The sequence below is a fragment of the Larimichthys crocea genome, chromosome X (genome assembly GCF_000972845.2).
Source record: "Larimichthys crocea isolate SSNF chromosome X, L_crocea_2.0, whole genome shotgun sequence".
In the NCBI taxonomy this organism is placed as follows: domain Eukaryota; kingdom Metazoa; phylum Chordata; class Actinopteri; family Sciaenidae; genus Larimichthys; species Larimichthys crocea.
In genome coordinates this window covers 31,145,349-31,166,685 of record NC_040020.1, presented here as the reverse complement: position 1 = coordinate 31,166,685, position 21,337 = coordinate 31,145,349, and the positions used below count along the sequence as shown (strand labels likewise).

Below are 21,337 nucleotides of genomic sequence, written 5' to 3'. Positions count from 1 at the left end.
GGATTTTACAGTGGCGTAATAGGTTTGCTCGCTCTGTATCATGGACTACATTTGCCATACATTCTGTAATACGGGCGCACTTGATTTAATAGACTATCGTTTTGTTTTCTCGAGATCTCAAATCAATTATCTCGTATTTTATCATAATTATCACGGGAAAACGGGTGGAATAAAATCTATGTATGTATGGCCTTTTAGGGCTTCCGTATAGTCCAGTGCAGAAAAGTTCAATTCAATTTGGGAAACTCCGTTCCAGTATTCCACAATAGAACAGATCAGTCCAGTTCATGCGCCACCACAAAACAACTCAAAACCCTGCGGACCCCAACACAAAATAAGGAAATAAACTCAAAATAACCAGCGTTTCTCGTCGCGGTGCAGCAACCAAAACACAAAAAAACAAAACAAAAATGCAAACCGGATACTCACGGCACCGAGGCTTTTAAAGTTAGTTTGTCAATCAGACTTTTGCTCCGCTGGAACCGGCGTCTCCCGACACTCGACACTGAGCCAGCTGATCCGACCGGGGAATGAACATCCAACAGACAAATCGTGCCGACGGGACTCCAACCACGAGGATTTAATCCTGAATCCGGCTATAACCCTGAATACACCACACGTTTAAAGTCACGGACACTCTTTTCCTCATGGACTCTCCTTCTTCTTTTTTTCCCTCACCGGTGAGGAAGCCATGAATCGAGGTGAGTTTCAATGGAAAGGTGTGTAGAAATGTGGTTCTGACTTTGCGGCGCTACAATATAGTGTGTCTATTATCTAACCATTCAAACCTGTGTGTGAAATTTATAGTGTCTTGCTTTATGCTGATTCAGCAGTCATCAGTCTCACCGGCACAGATATAATATTTCATGCAACATTTTCTCCTACAAATCAACAATTATTCTATTTTTAAACCCCATTTTCAGTTGTATGTTTTTTTTTTTTACCTCCAATTTGAAATGTATGAAGCCTTACTTTCATTCCAGCTACTTATCAAGAGTGAGTGCAGCATGTTTATCAGACCAAAACAGTCTCCTGTCATTTACTTAAAAGCCAAATCCATCATCTGAAAATAAGCTGAAGTCTGTCCTCCACTGGGAACTGACACACGAGAATGAAAACTGCTTTTTATAGCGAAATTATCTGACAGAGCTGTCGATCGAGACAGAAAATGATGTGTGAGAGCTAAAGATGAGTTCAATGATGAAGTGAAAAAGTCTTTAGTTTTGCACAGCAGCTATTTTATTTAAACCTCAGTTATTTGTTTATCGTTTGTCATTTTTGTTCATTAGTGAGTCCCATAAGTCCTCTGTTCTATTCTAGGTGAACAGCCGGTATTAGCAAGTCATATTCACTCATGATGTAAAGAAATGTCAGCTTGCACAAAAGCATTTGTCAAAAGAAGGTAATGTGATATAACTCCTGCCTGTTTCCAGTACAAATTTCCTTCTATCCTGTGTAAATCTTGATTCTTCTGCTTACTGTGTCTTGTTTTAAGACACCGACACTCAAAAAGTTTTGAAACAAGCTGATTTATATTGAAATTTTTTTTTTTAAATGTAATGAAAAAAAAAATAAAACCCGACAATCCCAGGTCAACGATTGTCAAACAATATTTGAAAATGGGGATTTTCTTTCTGAGATCGGACCACTCATCAGTATACTGTACAGTATTTCGAGTGTAGGGAGATTGCTGTTACAGCAATATGGTGGTTAAAACAAAACCAGATGCTGAATGAACTCATAAAGGTGAAATTCATATTAATGTGTGGGGGTCATTAACAAATTACACTTTCTTTTTTTTAAATAGTTTATTTTTCAGACATGATAAACACTGTTTTTTTTTAAATTTATATCTACATGGCTTCACTGACACAAGACTAGCTGAACTTAATAAACTGAAAACTTTCGATTTACAAAAGAATCATGCTTAAATTGTAACATTTTGTCAGCTTCTATGTGGATCTCTTGCATTATTGCAACGTGAGATGGTTTATGTACTTTTTTCCCCTCCATTTTTTTCCATTTCGTAGCAGTGAGCTAAATTATCTCAATTATCTCAGTACTTAATAAACTACTGCTTTGATGAACACAAAATGGTGCCTTGTTTCTGCTGCTTTTCCTCCAGTTTCTCAGCCAAACCGACTGGTAGGACTGCCACTGTGGTAGTTAGGCTCAACGTGGTGCCTGGTTTCCACTTTTTTTGCCCACTGATTTTCTCGCTAAAGCTTAGATAGCAGAAATGGTCCTCCTCACCGTGGGTTGCCACTGTGATACTTTGACACAAAATGGTGCCATGCAACGAAGTGTTCACACATTTACCAACAGTTACCAGTCACAGTGTTAAACCCTGCAGAGACTGTGATAGACTAGAACACAACTATAGGTAGAGGTCTGGACAAGCTCAACACTGGGACCAAAGATTAGGTCATATGTGACCCACACTCAGACCTGAACCAGCATTATACTTTAGATATTCCTTGTATATACTTGGCACACAAACTTTCTTAGATGCCCACCTGCACAAAAAAACAACAGGCCTCAAATAGCCAATAAGCTATTGCTGTTACATCTTTAGTGGCAGTAACAATACGTACATTTCCGCCAACTAACCCATTCATGGCACTAAAGGATCTCATAATAATAAACCATCTGCCTCAGCTGTTGGTCAGTATCAAATCTGAATTTGACTTTTGGTAGCAGATGAATAAAGCTGGTAAACCTCTAAATCTATTCTCAAACTGAAATACAAACAAAGTTGTATAGTATGTACACGTCATACCACAGGTCATATAAGGTCAGGATACACACTAATGAAGGCTTCCTCGAATCATTTGGGATTTCTGCCTCATTTTATTGATTGCCGACCTGCAGTTAACACCTTATCTAATGCAACAAATAGCATTTTCTGTCTTTCCTGCTGCAACATATGTTACAAATAGACACAGGTCATTAAGGCAGCCAGAGAAAGAGAGAAAGAGAGAGCAGAAGGGAGACATTTCTTCATAAATTGCATTTGAAAATACCCAGACCTGAATGTGACCTGAGCCTGAAGCTGTACACAACAGCAAGTCTGACCTGGAACCTGACACTTTTGCTAGTAAAATAACACCTAAGTCAAAACTAAAAGGCAAAAAGTAACTACTCCTATATATTTAACATTCTTTATGTATCCAGGTAGGAGCATTTACACTGGCTTTGTTGTATGGGCCTTGAAAAACCATACAACATAAACCTAACTCACTTCTTGTTTTTTTTTCTGGAAGAGTTTGGTCATAGAGGTAATGGAGATGTGAACATAGTTAATGTAGGTCAGTGATGATGGTACAGTAAAGTCTTTCTGGTGATAAAGTTTCAGTTGAAAGCTCTGGAAAAGTTGAGTGGAGTGGTGGAGTTAAGGTCAAACTCCACAGGGTACAGCACCAGTTTGCATGCTTACCACTGAATGGATGAATCAACTTGATGCTCAGGTCTGCACAGTGTGTTGTTGAGATTTGGAAGGAGTGGGCTTTAGCTCCTCTGCTTTTGTTCCAAATGATAACCCAGAAAATATATTTTTTTATGTGCTTTCTTAGCTCATTCTGTTTTCAGAAGGCTTCAGTATACTTAACCAGGGGAATTGTTGTTTGGCTCCACCCACTGAGGTTTAACTGAGTGAGCTTATCTCTACCTCCAGACAAGCTCTGCCTCTAATGTTTGTTGAATTCAAACTCCAGTGTGTGGCATATGTATGAACAAGCACACACATAGAAATACAGAATCATTTTTTCTGATTGCAGTTCATCTGGCCATCTTCCACGCTTTGTTTGCTAAAATCCACAGTAGCCTATATTCTGGATGAGGCTTCATCACAGTTTTTGGCAATCAGCAAACTGGCTCCATTTAGGAAGTGATATTCCACCACATCTCGTTCCTCTAGGTGCCAATCAGTAATTTAGCTGAGCAGTGGGTAAAATAGTCTATCACAATCCATCAGTGAGTTTGAGTAGAAGCCAAGTCGTAATCATCCCTGACATCAATGATCTGCGCAGGCTGAAAATCATCCAACATTTACAGTGAGTAGGAGAGAAGTTCTCATCAGCTACTTTATTGTAGCTACAATGAGTTGCTAGTGTTTCCTTTTTCTTTATGCAACCCTAATAAACCCAATACTTTCAAATGACTCTCTGCGGGAATTTGAAACATCTGCACATATTTAGGTCACCCTAAAATGCAGAATGGGTGGTAAATTCAATTCAAGGAGACAGATTAGATCAATATTCTGAGAATGACTCACAACACTTAACCTCCATCTTTGTGATATCTTATCAGCTCTCATAGAGAAAAGAGACTGATAGATTTAGATTTAGATATTCTTTGTGAAATTAACAGACAGTCTGTGGTCTGCAAAAATTAATGCAGGTCATCAAGGACAGTCTGCATACATTATATCATGTCATGTGCTGGAGTGTAGAATATATTATATTTTTCAACTCTTTGTTTGAATGAATGTAGACCATGTGAACATTGGACATTGCTATATATTGTGTCATGTATTATAAGTCTACTAAAATCCCACTGAAATATCTCAACAACTATTTGATAAACTGTCTAAACTTTTGTACAGATGTTCATAGTTCCAAGAGGATGAACCATCTTGAATTTGGTGATCCTTCTGACTTTTCATTTAGATCAGTGGGTGATTTATCTCAAGAACTGTTGGTAAACTGGTAAACACATCACATTCCCTCTAAGTTGAAAATAACTTTGGTGCTCTCCTGACTTTTGATCAGCACTATCATTAGGTTAATTTGTCCAATAATTTGGATTATGATTTTTTTTTTTAAATGAACTAAAACTAATGACATTCGTCCATCAGTTTCAGCTGTGTGGATGATGAACACTGAAAACACAGCTGCCAACATCAGCTTGTTAACATTGTGAGTGTGAGCATTTAGTTTAAAGCATACATCAGACCCACTAGCATGGCTGTAAACCTTTAGTTTTCATCACCATCATTGATAAAGGATCTAACAGGTGCAGTGTGAACAAAGCAGAAAAAAGGGGTTACATCATCCTCCAATATCTGAACAAAGCACACAATCAATATTAAAACCAGAAACATAAATGAACAGAAATCAATTGACACCAAAAGCTAATAAAACCAAAGGCATGGGAAATAAGGCAAATTAATTTTAAAGCCATCATCAGGCATGTAACCAAGGGCTTACTGGATTATTAGATAAATATTTCTTTCTTTCCTTCAGTCAGGATTGTTCTGATTTTAAGACTTTGTCTCCTTTTTCCCCTAAAACGCGTAAAAAAACAAGAACACAACACTGAGGGATCTTGTGCAAAGGGATGGTCATAGAAAGAAGACAGGATCAGTTGTATTTGTTATGCTGCAGATGAGTGAAGGATTAAATCGTGTTGAAACACCCAGAGGCCAGTGGAGTTTATTATATTCTTTTATGTAGCTGTCCGTGGTGCTGAACAAGGATCAAGGCAAGCTGAAGTCAGTCAGCAGGTCTGTGCTTTGAACACAACAGTGCTGCAGGGAGACGAAAGACACAGCAAAAGAAAGAAAGTGCCCTAGGCAGTTAAACTTCGGCCTACAGTTTAGTTTTCCTGCAGTCTGATGTGCATCACAACAGAGGAGATGGTTGAGTAGTAATCATTGTTTTTTGTATTTTGATTATATATTTTGTCTTTGAAAACAGGTGGCTTTTATTTTATTATTTCATGTCATGCAATGAAAGTGGCTCATTCCTGAAGCAAGACCTTAAGACAGTGATTTGTTTGGGTGTATGTGTTGCTGTCCATGCACAAAATAACAAGTTTAGTGAGTCAGCGAGCTGGCATGTTTGTGAAAAATAGCTCAAGGCTATTTGAATTTAGTCTGTGGAGTTTTGGAGAGGTTTGTAGCCATCTGCGGACTGTTTCATGGTCAAACAGATTCACTTTGGGGGTCTGCAGGTATGTCATTCTCTAATCTTCTTTTTATTTCAGGAAAGGAGATATTTAGAGAATAAATAAAATATTAGATGTTAAGTGTCTTTTGCATACACAGTTTCTGGCATGTGCAATCATAATGTGTAAAGAGCTCTCAGCCTGGCTGGCTGATAGAAAATCTCGATTTTTAGCAAGGGAAAACAAAATGTGTAACTAACAACATACTGTCTAGAATATATGTAAAGGGTGAGCACGGTACAGCATTAGTCATTAGAAAAATCTTATCTTTGAGGATAAATCGCAGGTTGAGAACCACAAAGCCAAATAATATGAGGCCATTTTGGTCATGTGACGACATTCAAAGCCAGGCAGTGGTTAGCACAGGCCCGATGTAAAATTTCTAGGCTAGTCTATATGGAGTCAGTATATTTCACTCATAGATGCCCTGGTTTCCACCCACAGTCCAACCACACTCCAGCTCAGGTGGAATTGAGACTGCCCACAGGGATGATGGCGAAAGTCTGCATGTCTGTGGTAGCACTGTGATGGACTGGTGGCCTGTCCAAAGTGTCTCCCTGAATTTCACCAAATAGGCTTTAGCTGCCCAAGACCCTTAAGAAAAAGAGTAAGTTGGGAGAGAGTATGAATAAATGAAGGCTGATGTTTTGAAAAGTTTCCCAGAGATCTGGAGCGTTCACAACAGAGTGTGAATGTGTCTCTGTCCGAGGTGCTGAAAATCTTCACGGCCAGATGAGCTCAGCTTTGCAGACATCTGTCCATGGTGCTGAAATCCAGCGACACGCTCTCAGCCACGAGACGTGCAGCCACAGATGTGGCCAGTCAGAGCGTGAACAGGGAAGACATGAAAACCTGCTTTAAAAAAAATGCTCCTCTTGAAAGTGAACTGAAACACCCAGAATTAAAGTTTTAGCTTTGCACAGTAACTACAAATATATGTATAGGCTAACTATACAGTTGCAGGCCATGATGACATGACCATGTACCAGTATACATGGTATACTGAGTGCTGTTATTTACACAGTTTGGTTATATTCGAATTACTTTCTGATTGCATCTACTTTGCCGATTATTTACTCTCACTCAGATTTTGTCCGTTCTATTATAGATTTGTGATATGTTTTGTAACCTAGTGTCTAATAGGTGCGGTTGCTATGCCAATCCTGTGATGGAGGTTTTAGAGGCAAGTCAAACCAATTTCTTTAATAGTTTCTTAGCCATTATGAAAACAGTCACAAAGTACAGTATTAAAGAATAGTTGATGTATTTCCCCACAATTCCAGGCAGCATTAGCTTCCATTTCCCCATATATTATGAATTATAATCTATTAGTAGGCTCTTAGTGGTCACCATAATCCAATACAGTGACTTTTTGTTGCATTAATTCTTGTCAATGTTGCATTATAGGCTGGTAATCCAGTTTAAACCGATTAATTTAAAAAGTTTGCCTAGCATTTTCTTATACTGATGACCTAAGTTTATCAAAAATGTATGTATGGAAGGAAAATGTTTCAATTTCTAGCTGTGTCCATCCCCTCTGCCATTTCAGAGGCAGATGGAGCCAATTGTTTGGCAGACTTGCAAATGTTACATTCTGCCATGTCAAACTTTTTCACAGAAGCAGCTCATCAAATATTTATTTTGTGGACTTCTTCAGACTTAATCACAAAAGTTCTGACTATAAAAACAATTGGGGAATATAGAATATGCAATTTTCCAATAATGACTTGCCACAGTATGATAAGTAGGGTTGCAGAAATGTATGAGAAAGGGACCAAATACAGATGATCAGTGGCAGAGCTTGAGCAGTTCAAATTATTTAATTACAGAAGAGACAATAAACAAAGCTTATGGATGTCAAGCAAGTTCAGGTCAAAACCAGGTGAGGCAGTTCAAACTCGCAAACAAATCCAGTAAGGAGCAGGCGAGAAATAAAAGTCCAAATGGTAGACTAGGTTCAGTAAAGCAAGGCAAAAATCCCAAAATATCCAGAAAACAAAACATGAGGAAACACATTGAAACAATGGAGGCTGAATCCAAATGTCTACAGTCCTTACTGGACATTGCTTAGAGTTGTCCAAACCCACAATTCATCCAGTCCACAAGAGGACTCAAGTGCATTTTCTGCAGACTTCTACAGTCCACTTGGGGTTCAGACTTCACCAGATTTCACTGATGTAATTATCCATGAGTCATTGCAATATGGATGTGATGGTGTAGTTTTTCCACTTGCAGAATAAAAACGGAAAACAAAAGGAACCTATTATGAATCATTATTATGAGTCAAACCGTTACTTTATGAAAACACTACTTGAGTTATGTAGTCAAGAAATAACATTGAACCGCATCATGATACAGAAACATGACTATTGGCTCAAACATTTCCACAGCAATGAATTCAACAGACTTGAGGCCTGTCTGTCAGCATCTCGTGGCCTTGCAGTCTCGTGCCCTCGCAATCCAGATGTGATGACGGTGTACAAATCACAGTAAATAGAAGTCTGCCCTCAGTCCAGAGGATGGACATTTTGATTCAGACAACAAAGGCAGGAAGTAAAGTTACAGGCACAAAGATAAGGGAGAATACAAAATAAAATAGGAAACACTAAACATGAAATACATGAAACACTGTAGTATGGCTTGTGAAATGCTTAGCTTTGAAGTAAATTAAAGGTGTAGGCTAAAATATGCAAAAAAACAACAACAAAAAAACACTGGTGGTATTTTAATCCAAAAGATAAGTTTACTGTTGTAAAATACTGTTGTAAACAAACCATGACATTCAAATGGCCCCTTCAGACACACGGACTAAGTGGAATCCAGCAGTTTTTCAATGAATAGGTCTTATTTTCAAATCCTTGGGTGTTCTTTTACGAAAGTGGGCACCCCTGCCTGTTCAGATATTGAACAACCCTGTAGGTAAAAGCATTAGTGAAATGCCTGAAAAGTAAATGTTCACATGCATTTATTTGGCCTGAGAGCCAAAGTCTTCTCGAAGTTTCCATTAGGAAACAAACAAGGACAGAGCCCAGGCAGAAGAGCATTTTCACGGCCACTTTCCACAAACATTCTCTTTAAATGCTGTTTTAATTATTCAAGGCTGTGCGTGGGAAAGATATGTAGGGTATGTGTGTCTGTGTGTGTTTGTGAGGTTGATACATTTATGATGAGGAAAACAGAAATCTCTGTCTGATCAGATTAAATCTTACTGCTCCCTCCTCTTCATACTCACCACTTCAGTCAGCCCTAATTCTGGTTTGTAGCAAAATCAGGGTCGCGGTGCCACCTAAAGACAGATATTCTAGCAGTGTGCGGGAAATGTGTATGATAAATGAGCAGGAGTAAAACCTTTGACAACAATCATGGCTTTGTCTCAGACCGTGTGAGTGTTTCTTTTGTTTGTACCTATGCTCTTTTGTGTTTCCAAGTGAGTGTGTGACTGGCTGCATTGCTGCAACTCTGTGTGTTTGCGTATAAGTGCGTCTGAACGGCTGCATGCTCCGGTTAAATGTGTATGTGAATCCTTGCCAAGTCACAGATATAAATAAACCATAGCAATGGCTGATACCCTGGTTGAGGGGGCCTTGTGCTCCGGCAGATGTAGCTGACAGTTGAAATGTGCATCTCTCTATGCGTGTATGCAGTTTGGGTCGTTTAGTTGGAGAACTAACTTGGTAGTTTCATACATACATACGTGTGTGTGTGTGTGTGTGTGTGTGCGTGTGCGTGTGAGGGATGGGTAATGAGGAGACTTAAGAACTGAAGTAAAATTTTGTATTCTTTGCAGCTGTGCCCTAGCCTAAATGAAGTGAAAGTACACACACACACACACACACACACACACACACACACACACAGAAAATAAATATCCAAGTACTGACATGTTTTCTCAGTATTGCAAGATAGCAAATTTGTTGCTCCTGAATTCATATTCAGCAGGAGCGTGTGCTCAGCAGTGTGCGGCTTGCTAAATATACGGTGCTAAACACTTTATTATTGGTCTGCTAACTCATCTGTACCTGCCAGAGACGCACACATGAAAATCAACTGAGAGGAGTGAAGCTTTCGGCTCTGCGGAAGCCACACTTGGCATTTGAAAGGAGAGTATGTTCTGTCAGAATGTTGAACAGCTGAAATACCTGATGTCGAGTTTTCAGTTTTATTTCTGATCATTTATACTTTAAGATTTTTCAAACCCTTCTGAACAACAACAAAAGTGTTTCATAGTGGATTTTTCTTCCAGAAAAAGAAAAAAAAAACTGTGGTCCAACAACAACATTTTTTGGAGGAATTTATTATCATCATTTGTAGAGGTTTATTACATTTATCATTGCTTTAATAAGAATGAACCTGTCGGCCCACACAAGGATCAAATCTGTCGCTTGTATGACATCTGACTACACCAAATGTCTTTCATAAAATTCATTAAATGAACGTTTCAAACTTCTGCATGTGAATCTTCCAGATTATTTCAGTTCTGTTCTCTGACACACAAACTGTTGGAGACTGATGTAGAAAATCTGCCTTCAGTAAGGAGGATAATCTTTTCATATCTGGTGGAATGTTTGTGAGACAAACAGAGAGAATATAGGCATATGGTGATTTTACAAATTTGGCACTGCAGGAAGTGAACTATGATCAAATCACAATCTCACAGCAACAGAACTTGATGTGCTGTTGAGTTGTAATGACTAATGTGATATGGAAAATGTCTTTGCACTTCATCAGACTAACATCAAATAGAGTAGTTAAGATCTTACATTGTAAATAAATAAATATTATCCTAAATATACACAGAGGACCTTTTTTAAGCTGTGGTTTTAAGTAAACTCATCCTGTATGAGAAGGTCATTCTAAGCTCTAGTTCTCTCCATATCAAACATCCCTGTTACCAGTTCTTACTAGATTTGCTTGTTGCTCGTCCAGTTTCCCTTTTCTTTTGCTTCTTTGGGCTCCGGTAATTGTCCTGACTGTATACCTGCAAAAAGACTACATCTTGTAATAGATGACACTGTGCTGCTAACTTGTCTCCACTGTGTGTACTTTTCAAGCGCGATGAGGACAATTAAAGCTTGGAAAACTGTTTTCAACATTAGGTATGGGCTCACCTTGGGTTTCGTTGAATGTGTAAATATAGTTTTTTGCTTTTTAACTTGCATCCTTCTACATCAGGTAGAAATAAGACAAAGTTAAGTTCTCTTTCTCTGCACCTATCAAATCTAAGCAAACATTTGCTGGCATTTATATATATATATATATATATATATTTTAAATATATATCTATACTATATATCATATCTATATATTATATATATATATATGGTTCTAAGCTGCTGGATGTCCAACTGTCTTCACCACCAGACCAGTTGTTTACTTTGGCTTTCAGTCTCAGTTTCATGCTGAGCAGATAAAATTGACACTTTACATGGAAATATCCACAAGAGCTATTGGGGATCAACAACATGGAGCTGTGAATGTGGCTGAATGCTGCACAGTATTACAGACTGGAGTGTTGGATTCTCAATGGGATTTGCAGTTATTTTCACCCCCAGGGAGTCATTCGATTAAATATTTTATGAGACGTATAACTTAATGATGTCTTAAATATCTGTCATTTAATAAAGGGCATTTCTTTGGCAAAGACGGGGCATTATTTACTTTACTCGCTTCTACTCTCTCCATTTCAGTTTTGGCCACCTTTCCTTTCCCCTCTTTGTCTCTTTCTTTTCCCTCCCTCTTCGTTTGATTAGTCTTTCCTTTTTAGAGGATACTAGCTGCCGTCTGACATTTACACTGTTTTGACATGGACAACACATAAGCACACACACTAACACAACAACAACACCCAACACACAGAGCTGTCATGATCTTATCTCAGGTATATAATTGATAGAGACAAATTCAGAGCCATAGACGGTCAATGTTAGTGACACTAAGACAAGCACACTCACCGAATACAGAATAGGTTCCACCTCCATGCTTGTGTGTGTGTGTGTGTGTGTGTGTGTGTGTGTACTTCCTGACATCCTGCATTAAGCATGAGGCCAGGTCTCGGGCACACAGCGATGTGTGAGTCACACTGATTAGTCTGTCCTGCACTGGTCTGTGAAGCAGCCAAGCCGTTGCCTACTTTGTATGCCGTGCGTATGTGTGTGTGTGTGCGTGTGGGCTTGTGTATGATGGGCAGGTAGAGTATTAGCCTGTGAGGAGCTAGGTCCTTGTTAGCAGGCATCTGGCAGGCAGGTAGATGTAGAGCGACAGAAAGGTTTGCGGCATTCACACACACACACACACACACACACACACACACACACACACACACACCTTGACTATCTTTCTGAATGCAGAACTAGACAGGTGGACATATACAAACCAATAACACCGCTCATTCACAGCTGTTGCTGCATACTGAGATGTGAATCGGATCTTTTCTTCTTCCAGTTATTTTCTTATTTCTTATCACATACAGTACATTTCTCACCACGAATCATTACTTCAGCTTGTTTACACTGGAATTTCATGTAGTAACAAAGCCTGGGAGAAGTTTAAGTTTTGTTTTCATATCTGCTCAAGTTTCAGTCGAAAGCTTTTCCCATAATCTCAAAGGACTTTGGAATCCTTGGTCTTGGACCAAAGATCCATCTCTGTAGGGATCCTTTCCATAAGGTTGTCAGACACTTAGAATAAACAATATGAGCCTGTCAGTTGTACAAACAAGCACAAGCTTTAGTGGACATACTTCAACAGGCGCTTTTGTCCCCAGGGATTAGCTACATTGCCATCATTGCAGCTTGTTTCATGAATATTCTGACATCCAACTTGATTCAACCAAAGCATCCTTGTTGAATTTTGGAAAGGCAGTGGGAGGGTTAACGAAAAAAATGTGATTTTGTCTCCTGTTTGAAATGTGTTTTAACGATTATCTGTGATGTTTTTTTGCTGCACCCTACTGGCCGTTGGTAGGGTTTTCCATTATCTCCCATTAACTTCCTGTTTCAGTTTAGCCATCCGAATAAATTAAGCTATTTATGTGTTATGGTTAGCCTTTCATGCCAAATGCAGGGTTGATGTTTTTTTTTGTTTGTTTGTTTGTTTGGAGGGAGAGTGGAAGAGCTAAACAGTTGGGTTGGCACTATTTTTCTATGTGATTTCAAGGTCTTATTATAAAAGCATATCCAGGAATGCAGTTTAGCCATTCATGAGCGCATTAGCATTTGTGCTGTCGAATCATGGTGCACTGCAGTGTTGACTTTGCTCCTTTGAAGGAATGTAAGAGTGGAACTAGATATTCACACATTACTTGGTCCATGACACCATGCCATCTGTGCCCATTAGAAGCTGCAACATACTTCCCAGAGGCCTTGCAGGGATAGTGGTGCAGGCAAGAGGGTGACCTAGCCAAGTTTTGCCTGAGTGTGAAGACTTCCCCTGGGGTTCAGACAGACTGCCAGTCCCCTGTCTGGCTCTCCTTTTTCGAGGCCTCTGAAGGAGGAAAACAATGAGGGATTTGGAGCATTGCAAAGCAGAAAAATTATACATTTTTCTGAACTTTTCTAGTGGAGTGAAATAAACAGTGGAATGTCTATAATTGGTTTGTCACTACGTGATGATTCACATTATCAATATTGAGGTATTTATGTAAACTTATTGTGATGTAGTTTTCTTGGGATTGCCAAGGTGTTAATTCAAATTATTGTTATCAATGAACTGATAAACTGGCTGTTACTTAATATGAAACGATGCTTATTAGAGGAAACGTGTATCCTTCACACATGTAAATGGCCTGTATTCTTAAGGTTTTGGATGAAAAAATGAAAAACAAATTACTTAAACTTGTATTTGTTGATTGTTATGTTACTTGAGGATAGCACCGCAATCTCAAATGCAACATATCACCTTTTTGCTTATATAAATTTGCCAGCAAATGGTTGTTTATCCAGCAAGAAGTAGCGAGATGAAGATTTATTTGTCTTGTTTGTCATCACATGATGAATATTCACTTTCCTTTGACCTCTGATTTGGTCTCCACTACCTGAAGCAAGAGCAGTTGATGTGCAGTGGATTCAATCAAAACCCAGAACAGTTGCGTGCTGTGGCTGAAAATGAGTTTTATAAGAGCTGAGAGATTGAACCAAAGCAGTACAGTGGCAAGTCATAAATCCAACCCAATGAGCTGAAAGATGTTGAAATGCTTTAAGGAGCTGAGGGGAACTGGGTGCGTGATAATTATCAATTAACTATTAACAAAACAATTTTTAATGGCAAAGTAGAAATTAGAGTGTTTTAAATAGTCATCATGTCTGCATAGGATTTTGCAAGCTTTTCAGAGTTATTTAACTTCATTTTTAATGCAAGCAACCTTTTAAAAAAATGGTGAAGTTAACTACTGTGGTCACTGCTGGTTATGATATTAGCCTGTAAGGAGTGAGATCCTGATTAGTAGGAATGAGTAGCATAAAATGGGACAGAATCTTAAACTGGCTTACTCTGATTCATCCCAGAGCGACCAAAACTGGATGTAAAACAACCAACACCACTGCTCCGTACACACCACAGGTTCCATACACGTACAAAAGTAATTTACTGCTAGAGATGTAGCTAGATTTCTTGTGCCGCTGATGCTTGAGGGCATTTTTTTTCTTCCTTTTTGTCTCTGTTTTTGTCCAAAGCTCATTCCAGTTTCATAGCTGCATATAGAATTTTAATGTGGATGGCCACACAAGGAAAAGCTAACATTTACTGAACCACAGCGACCTGTGGTTCAGTAAATGGCTTCTGTGTCTGTAGGTGAGGTTCTCTGAGGTAATTAATTCAACATCAGTCAGCAAACCTGTCTCTGAAAGAAGGGGCAGCATTTCTAAATTGTCAAGACGGTGAGCTCAACTTGAGTGAGATGGTGAGTTTTCCTCTGTGGCATAAATATAAGAAAGCAAAAGAGGGTGTAGACTGAAATAAGGCAGATGCACAAACAACCCTTTCTCTAGTTTAGACTGTTTTTTGTGGTCATTTTAAGTCTTGTAAATGTTGTTTGAAGCACAATATGAGTTAAAATAATAAGGGCAAGCAGCTCCATTCTTTTTTTACTAACCTTGAGGCTTTATCTTGTAGAGGAGCCCTCCCTTAAAATCCAGTTTTATTACCTTCATTAACCCAGATGATATTATGCGTACATGGTGCATATTCCTGTATTAATTTGTGTCTTATGAAGTTATAAACTAACTGACACAAAGCAAAACCAGGATATCCACATCAGAGTTTTGGTTACTTTCTTGGGCTATGGGCAAAGTACTATAATGATGTGAATGAAGTGTCATTTTTCTGAGTGCTCTGCACTTAATGGGTACTTACAGGCAACTTACATCAGTAGCATCATTAGGGGTCAAATACAGCTCAGGGCCCAGAGTTTCTGAGCCCTGTCTGTCTGAAACTATTACTATAAATACAGGTAATCAATAAGTAATTTAAACAAAATGTCAAGTAAAAGATGAGTGGATTATTTTGGAAAAGCTAATAATACTAGATGTATTCTTTTCTAGTATGCATGTTAAGAAATAGTAACTCTTACTGGTGTAAAAGCTTGGAAATAAATCTGCTTTTGTATGTTTAGAAGGGGCTTAGCAAACTGATTTCTACAACAATCAAATAACTGGGTAGCATTGTGAGTGACAATAGATGTTTTGAGAGCTACAAATTACTAGGAATTATCTGTCATCTGGATGTTTGACAGGGTAAATGATAGTTTTACAGTGTATTTCTGTGAAATATTTGTCTGCAGTTTTATTGCAGGGTTGATACTGGAAAACGGGACTGCAATTACTGCCAATCTGCTCTTGGTTCAGTTGATCGGTTGAATGTTAAGATAACACTTTAACCCTTACGATGCAATGAAAAGTTAAAATCAATCATAAGTAATCAAAAGTCTGGAGGATGAGTCGCTGAAGCTTTCTAGTCTCTGCCCCCATTATAGACATATCTATAATCATTTTATTTTCCTTCACAGATTTGGCACAGATGCCAGCTCTTTCATAGTCATCAACAGTACTTCCTTCGTGCTCAATCAGATTTCAATGTGTATAGCACGGTTACCCTTCTTCTGTCCTCTCTACTCACAGCAAACTCTCACAACCAAGAAACTACAATTAACCACATTTAGTCCAAAGACTGAGTATAAGGATTATAATTTATCTCTCCGTATGTCAGTCAAGATGCTTGAAAAAACACTATTAGTGTGAATACACACATTCACATTTTAATAACAGGGAGAAAGTCGTGATTCTTGCATCTTTGCAGCGAAAGCAGCAACAACAGTTTGAATGTACAGGAGGTGCAGACAAAAACAACTCAAAGTGGTAATGCAATACAAAACAACACCACAACTTCAAAACATTATTGTGAAAAACGTGAATAAAAAAGTTCTCTGGCATAGTCAGAAGGCAGTAAACTTCCCAAAGGTACTGTTCTGCATTGTTGTTATACTGGATTTGATTATTTTCCACTATATATGTAGCTGCATATGTGTGAGTTTCTGTGTATGCCTGCATATGCATAGCAGCAGGTGGTGACATTTTAAAGCGGTAAACAAACAGGAGCTGGTTGGTTGATTTTTGTCCATGACTGAGCTGCAGAGAGAATAGCACTTTGGCATTTTGTGTTTCCATGAAAACTGATTTCACTGTTCCAGAGCCCTTGGACACCCACAAAGGTGTTTTGAGTTATTATATTATGGTCTAAATTTCTTCTGAGGTCCACATTGCTTGGAGCTACGCTATGAATTTGCTGAGGTCATTAAAATCCATGTAGTAATAAAAAATGAAATAAAGGTGTTGGTTGCTTTTACGGCTGTAGCAAAGTGGGCTGGAATGCCACAGAAATCTTAGTCAAAAGTGGTCTATACATGACCACACAGCCAGATCTTTGCAAGACCAAACTCTACGTGTCTAGACTAAATTAAAATGGGTTTCGCCATGCAAATGATTCTTCACAAAGAGATGAAAAAAATAAAATTAGGTACACTCTTTTAAAGATTTCATTAAATAAGATGATTTGGCAGTAACAATGAACTAATAACATTGGTAAGTTTAGCATGATTGGGTATTTCCCTCTCATTCAAAACTTTTACCATTCCATTAGAAAGAGTGTACAACCAGTATTGTACCATACCAGTGACAGACATTTTTTTAAATAGTTTTAATAGTGCAACCTGATATGGTGAACTAGTTTGAACAGTATTGGATTTATAAACAAAAGGTATCACCCAATTTCAGACACGTAAATGTTTTCATAATGAAACCTAAATAATGCTTAACTGAACCGTGGATGATGGAGCGCTACCTCCTAATAACTCGCACAAACACACTTAATAATAATTAAATGATAATTAAAGGTGGATCATCTCATTCTAACCCACATACTGCATACTGTATCCATGGTAACATGTACATTCATGGCTGTATGGCACCCAGAGAGATATTAAATGATTTATATAACCGCTTGGACCAATGGAAATTACAGCAACATTAACAAAACTTAATCATCTTTACCTTTGATGATTGCAGATAGAGAGGGCTGTTTGCAAATCACATGGTTGGCGGTCTGATACCCGACTCTTCGTCTTATGTTAGTGTCCTTAATCAAGATGCTAGACCCCAAATCCTGATGGTCAGACCAGTGCCTTGCATGGTAGCCTACTGCCAGTTTTTTGAGTGTGTGCAGAAAGATTACAGTGATATAATGAATATAGGAAAGTGCAGAAAAAATACAGTTAAAAACACAGATTAAGATAATACAGCACATGTGAATAAGACACAGATCCAAGGCAGAGAGCTAAAACGAAGAAACTTATTCAAAACACAGTGAAACAACAAGACAAAGCTAAGAATATTTAAACATTTATGTTGATTTAAATCTTTACAAAGGGTTACTGTAAAGACATCTAAAGCCATCCTGAGGTGCATTATGGACTTCTAGAGGAATCCAGTGATAAATGCTGGAGCTCTGCCATGGGAGTCCTTGTAGGCGATTAAAAAACAAAACAATCTTAAAATCAATTCCAAAATGTACTTGGAGACACACAGTGTATGTTCTTGTCTTGTCTTGAACAAGGTAAAGATTATGCAAAGATGACTCACACGAGTACACTATGAAGTGATCTTAAAGGAATGTGAGGAAGTCATGAAGCACTTCCTGTGTACCTGTAATGATAAGATGGACATTAGATCTCAGTTTTTAAACTACCACACTACACTGGAAAATGATTTTGGAGCACAGGGCCTTTGAGACTTTGTGGTGGTTGCTTGCTCATTTCACTTTCTTTTATGCCTGAGCAGTAAAGGCCATGTGGAGAATGAGATGGGAAGTGTTTGTATATTTCATTGAGGGGGCAATGTTTTCTTTTCCATTACAGGATGCAGATATCACCTGTCTTAAATGCTGAGTCACTGTTATCAGTCAAAAACCCCATCAAGGCTGAATAGATTATTTTCATTTTGTGCAATGAGCCAGGGAATTTCTGACTTACTTTCCCTTGAAATAAAAAATCTGAAATTCACACACATACATACACACACATACATTCTGGCAACATCAGCATGCATGAGCTCAGGTCTTTATAGATCGGCTCATCTGCAAAACTGATGCAGGCGCACCCTTAGACGTCTACCTGACTATTTGTAATTTGTCTTTGGATTTGCAACACGTCTTTTTCATCACTTTCTCGATCACAGACACACTCAATGCACACACCTGTGATACCCGGAACATCTGCAGTGTTAAAAGTTTTTACTCTCTCATGCATGGAAGTCATGAGAAATTTCAGATTCTATGGTTTGACTAACACTGAACCTCTTTGGAGGACATTGTGCAATTTAAAAAGCCATGAGCAAAATGTCAGGATGTAACACCTCATAATCTCTAGACTCTCTATTTTGGTTCGGTTCACTCTGACATGATTTATTGGCATGAAAATAAAGAATAATGCTGGCAAGAAATCAGGGTAAAAAAAAAAAGAAAAAGAATAATTTCCCATTCCCATGTTCTCTATTCTCTTCTTGTTTTTCTGCATTTGTATGTGTGTGTCTGAGAAAAGAAAGAAAGAAAGAAATCACTGATAGCAGTGATAGTAGTAAGTGTTTAGATATCTGGCTATCTGAATAAAGAGTTCACTGGAGAGAGTCAGAGGGGGGAGGTTTGGTTTATGTGAGAAAGTGAGACCATTTTTTTGTCATTTTGTGTTTTTGTGTGTTTGTGACAGCGGGGCAGAGAGCAGAAATCCCATTAATAATATGAGTTTGTGGAGGGAAAATGAAATAGTTTTTTAAAGCCCTCGTTATCGTGTCGAGCTGGACAAGTACCATCTTTCTCCGCAAATCCTATTTCGACATTCGTCCACCCTACTGCCCTCTTCAGCATCCCTCCCTCCTCCTCCCTTTTCATTCTCTTCCAATTTAACTAAGATCACCCCTTACCTCATCTCCTCATAACTCTGCCTCTTCCTTGCATCTTTCTGCTACACCTCTCCTTTCCTCTCCTCTTATTTTCCGCATTCTTCTCCCTCTACTCCTCCTGCTCTGCACTTAGATATTTCTCTCTCCCAACTTTGGCCTTAATTTAATTTTCTGCACCATTAATACTAAGCTAAGGCCTTATCGTCGTGATTTGCAGCCCACTCCAAGAGAAGAAGGCGAGTCTTATTTAGGGGCCTTTCCTTTAATCAAAATGGTGGCCCAGCTGGCTGATGGGAGGAGATGCTGATGGATGATGGCAGAAACAGAAAAAAAAAAAATTGGCAAATTTAAGCTGGGCCCAAAGGAGAAGACACACATATTCGCATGCACGTACACACACTGACGCTGCCGAGCAAGGTTCTGGCTGAAGAGTAAGCTAGTAATTGACAGTGCGGGGTGCAGCATCCATCCTTCCATGAAGTCCCAACTACAGCCTGTCTATAACAACCTCTCCCCGCCTCAGTACCTCTGCTTTAACGGAACTGGGTTTCTATGAAGGAGCGGATATCACGTCTATACAAGACAAGTTGGACTTTCACTTTGAAATATAAGAAGTCCAAATACATCCAAAGTTCAGTTTAAAATGTTGTGTACATACCTTAGTGTTAGTGTTAATAGTGTTGGAGATTCTGTTCAAGGAGCTGCAGGTTTTGGCAGTTCCGCATTGGCTAGGTTGCCGCTTGCCACTACATCATGTTACACTGACATTGCCATCACTAGAGCCATGTAGCCAGACCGACCAAAAAGCAGACAGTTCATTTATTTTAATGTTGCTTTGTAAGCATGACGGTTACACTAAATTCATACCATTTTCCACGACTGGCCAGTTCATCAGTGGGAATAGTAAAGGCTGCACACCACACAGCCCTCTTGGCTTGTTACATTTTTTCCTATTCAGACTGACGACAACATTAAGGCTGACACTATTTTAACACAGTGTGTTTGCTCTAACTGAGTCACAGTGTGGTGGATCTGTGGGCTGAGCGTGTCTGTTGACTGGACTGGTGCTCTGCTGCTGCTCTTTGATGCGACATTGTCGGTGTTATGTCGTGAGCGTCGCAGAGGCTATAGCCCACAGCAGCAGCAGTAGTTTCCCCTGTAAATTCATGTTTTGCCTTAGAGGCATTAGAGGTTGTGACAGGGAGGGTGAAATTGAGTTTACACTTGCACATCATCAGCAATAAATGATGAGTCGAACCCTGAGACACAATTATACATGACTGCACAGCAAAAGGTTGAATAATGAATGAACACAGTCAGGGGTTTTCAAATAGAACTGCACTCAACACCCACTGGCATTCTTTCTTCATTGAGGGAGTCGGACCGTTTACAGCATGGGGCTTAGGAGAAGACACTGGAGGAAAAAGTACTGCAGGGATTTGATCCCAGGCCAACAGGCCACATGTGGCTCCAGAGATAGTGGTCTGAACCATGTTGTCTTTTTCCAGTACTGTAATTTCTTACCTAACAGATACCACAATGTGGTTAAGTACTAAATAGGCTGAAAAAATTCATATTATTTTTCAGCTGTGTAATTGGATAGAGGACAGCGAGCAAACCTGCCGGCATATTCTTGATGCGATGTTTACAGCGAGTTGTAATTTCTACTGTTTGATTTCCCTCATGTTTATTATGGCTCCCCTTCTGGAATCCATTAGGGCCGATCTGCAATCACCAATCAAGTAGACACACACACGCACACACGCAAACTGACTCTGACACACCCACTGTTTTTTCAGATTGCTCCTCCCGTGCCTCATCTTCCCGGCAGCAGTACCCCCCCCCCCCCTTCTCCCATCTCTCCCAGTGCCCAGAAATAATTGACATGCTCCAACCGACCTGCTTATTAAATAAACAACACACCGCTCAAAAAGGGGCTGCCTCTGCCA

The 21,337-nt window shown here is 39.1% G+C and overlaps 1 protein-coding gene across 1 annotated transcript in view; it reads left to right on the top strand.

Moving 5' to 3' along the window:
• The first annotated feature begins 231 nt into the window (after positions 1-231).
• Positions 232-21,337, top strand: part of LOC104925305 (protein phosphatase 1 regulatory subunit 29) — a 208,862-nt gene continuing 187,756 nt past the window's right edge. The window contains exon 1 of the mRNA XM_027282861.1: positions 232-701. The gene's annotated coding sequence lies outside the window, so the exon portion shown is untranslated. The remainder of the gene's footprint in view (positions 702-21,337) is intronic.